Consider the following 3,974-nt stretch of genomic DNA (forward strand, 5'->3'; position numbering starts at 1 on the left):
CATTTCATGGGCCCTCTCTTGTTTATTTTTGGTTTTCTGTGGAAATAAATTAGTTTTTTTCTTGCTACAGAGGAATTGAAAAATTGAACCGAAAAGTTCTACCTGCTTTTGAAAGTGGTATGAGTGATTTTATAGAGAAAGGAAAATACTATTACAGAAAGTTTACATCATTTACTTTAGTACACAGCTAATATATTACAACTTTTCTCCATACCACCTTTTTGCTTTTAATATTTCCTCTCATAATGTATCATTTGGTAGTGTGTTCTTCATATATAAAAAGCAGTTGGTTTATCAATCAGCAACTTTTTGAGTTTCTGGTTGATGTTTTGGGGATGGAGTTGTACACCATCATTTGAATACAAGGGGAATTTGATGTATTTCAGTTTGGTCAGCAAGAAAGAGTTTGGTTTTTTTTCCCCCTCTTCTTTTGCCCTTGTTTCTTTTGGTTTTTTCCATAGTCTATTTGAAGTGTGTGGTTTTCACCTTAGCAAAATTGCCTTTTTATCTTACCTTTTAATGTTGCTGGGTACTGACTGGTGGGTTTTGCAGTTTGTATCTCAGCACCATCAGCTGTGCAGCTCTCTAAATGCCCCTGCAGCTGGCATTGCAGGAGGAGCACAAGGAGAGAGCAAGAACTTGTCTGTAATTGTTTTTTTCTGATTTTCCTATCTTTCCTATGCAAACAATAGTTTTTACTAAGGGCATAATTTATTGAGTGCTCTCTAATGTAGAACAATAGCAGTGTTTGTAAGAACCAATCTTTTTTTAAGTTCTTTTATGATAAAAATCAAGTTGTAATTTTTCACTCAGTCCTTTGGGTCCGAGGATATACTTGGGCATTGTTGAAGGAAAGTGACACAGCAGCCACAGAGACACATGCAGGTGTTCCCACTCCAGGTGAAGATGCCTATATATAGTGTGCCACGTGCATTCAATAAATAGGAATCCAGCAAACTGGGAAATGCACAGGCTCTGATTGGTGAGAGAGCAGCGCTGGGCTCCGTGAGAGTGCTGCTCCAAACTGATGATACCTCACTGTGTTTTCTTATTATAACTGATATTTTAGGCAATAATGAAGTTCTTAAAGGCAAGTCAAAAATATTCTTTGAGGTATCAGAGAAAATCACCTGGAATAGCTGTTGAGACTTAAAACTGTCAGTTGGCTGTGTAATAACTTTGTATATTTGAATATATGAATTTCTGTATTTCTGCTACTGCTGGATCACACTCTTCCTGCTGTCTACCTGAATTACAGTTTCAGTTTTATTCTGGAATTGTGCTACTACTGTGGGCTTATCCAAAAGTCTCGGAGTTGTGTGGAATGGTTGTTTTTCCATTAGTAGTATGTATGTTATAAATGTATTTCAGTTTTCAAATGTATTTAATTGCTCTTTTAAATAGGCCTTGAACAAAAATTTAGCTTATAAAATATAGCATTGATAAATACTGCATAAGGTAAATCACCCACTCTTTCATATTTTGTATTAAGGTCTCTGAGATCCATCCCAGTCTTATTTTTGGGGGATGGAGAAACTTGGCACAACCTCCCTCACCATATCGATGCTTTTTGTAAATTTGGTAATTCTGCACATTATTTATGTTAATAGAGAACACCTTGACATATCTCACACTTAGATGTTAATACACCTAACTGCCGAAAGGAAGGTGATAATCTGAGTTGTAGTGACTTGAATTTGCTGTAGCCTGAGGCCCTGCACTTGGGCTGTGCTTTGGGAAGCCTGGATAACCAGGTTCAGCCATGATCCACGGTCCCAGAGAGATGAGCAGGGACTGCAAGAGCCAGATCTTGTGCCTTAAACTGCTACAGCTCTGCCCTCACTTTCTCAAGGTAAACTCAATTTATTGTCCAAAGTCTTTGCTTATTAACATGCTATTAACACATTGCTTGTGTCTGTGGTTACTAAGGATTAACTCAAAATGTGTTTGGAACAGGTAGAATTTCGGGCAGTTTTATGTGTGGCCTTCTAATCATACATGTGTTATTTATGTGTGTGATGTCTCAGCATGCAAAGACAGGTTTAAAGCAAGAGTATTTTTCTCTTTGTCTAACTTATCTAAAATTTATAGCATTAATTAGACAGAATGAGGTTGTGATTCATGCAGCCTTTTATTTTATGTGACATTACAAAAGCTCTGTGCACCCAGGAGCCATTGCTAACATTGAGGATGGGCTGCTGAGGAGCATTCTCAGAAATTGCTCATGTGTCTGTCTATAACGAGCGTGAGCCTGATCTCCAGCAGCTGCTGCATTCCAAGAATATCCAGAGCATCCACCAGTTTCATATTTAATTTATGAGGATAATGAAGAAATCTATATCATCCTATGGAGTTGAGACATTTTCTGTGATTTTTCTTGTGGGGAAATATTTCAATTAGAGATGAAGTTGTTCATGTCTAAGGAAAATGAAGACAACCAAGGAGGTCAGGGTGGATGGGGCCTGACCCAGTGAGTGGCACCTCTGCCCATGGCAGGGGGGGTGGAACTTGACCAGCTTTGAGTTCCCTTCCAACCCAGGATTCTCTCATTCTATGAAAACAGCGGGGTCATGCTACTGTCATTCCACACAAGAAACTTGAAATATGTTTTTATTAAAAAATCAAAGGCAAAATACAAATCTTGGACTGATAAATCATTGAAATTAATGATTACATTAAGTAATTTTTGGGAAGAAAATGAATTTCATAAGAAGCATGATGTCCTACCGGGATTCAGTTCAACCTACTAGAAATATGGAGAGAAGCTTTTCTGAGTTTCTGAGGTTTTATTTCTTAATCACAGAGTTAATCAAAATCTTTGTGCAGGGTTTTTTGGTATTTTCAGGATCTTGTTATTTTTTGGTTTTCTTAAATGTTGTTCCAGACAGTAATGACATAAGCATGTCTAGAGAGTGTGTTACATTATTTACTCTCCCAGCTTATTGCAGAGATGCACCTCACTGTTAATGAGGGTGATTTATCTGCTCAGGATAATCACTGCATGAACAGTACTTTCCACCATGGGTTACTATAGTAACACTTCTGTAGTTTTATGCTCATATCCCAGTATATCTTATTTTTCAGATGCTCTCTGTGAAAATTTTTAAATTAGCTTATCACTTGAAAACATTTGTGAAGGACTTTTTTACCTCGATATTATTTAATATGGTTGTTATGGCAACCATATATTTCTCTTGCTATTTTACCTATGAAAAGATAGTACCTGTACCTCCAGCAAATGAGGGAAAAATCATTTACTTTCATCCTATACATGTGGCACCTTATAAAAACAGGGAATTGAGCATGAAGCATAAAAAGGGTTTGGGTTGTACTTTCCTCCTCTTAGACTTCACACTGACATACACAAAATCTTGATTGATCAGATTGATTAAAATACATGGTACTGCTGCTTTTGCAGGCTTTGTGGTGAGATAATTACCTTAAATGAGGTACTTTGAGGCAAAAGCTTGAGAAATGGGCCCAGGTGAACCTAAAGGAGGTTCCACAGGCCCAAGTGCAAGGTGCTGCTCCTGGGCTGGGGCAATCCCAAACTCAAAGAGCAGCCCTGAAGAGGAGCACTGAATTTTGCAGGAAGGCAAGTGTCCCTTATTTTCATTAGGAAGTATATCTTGAATGTCTGTCTAGCACTCTAAAAATGTTCATATTAAAACCCTTTCCTGGAGGAAAATGAGAGAAATTACTTTTTCAAAGCAAATTCTTAAATCCTTGGTGCATCTTATCTGTTTATCAGGCAATGATATGTGTATATACACAATTCTCCACTCAGGTGATTCAAAAATATTTAGATCCGGGGATTAAAATTAATAATTTCTGTTTGAGAAATAAGCATGTCTTTACAGATACAAATCTCTTGCCCTCAGATGCATGCAGTTATGGAACTGCATTGTTGGTATCGAAATTTAGCTCCTACTTTTTAGATAAGAGCTGTTTCAAATAATTTCATAACTGATACT

Source organism: Agelaius tricolor, unplaced genomic scaffold, assembly GCF_023055355.1.
Source record: "Agelaius tricolor isolate 1412-34295 unplaced genomic scaffold, bAgeTri1.0.p SCAF_11, whole genome shotgun sequence".
Lineage (NCBI taxonomy): Eukaryota > Metazoa > Chordata > Aves > Passeriformes > Icteridae > Agelaius > Agelaius tricolor.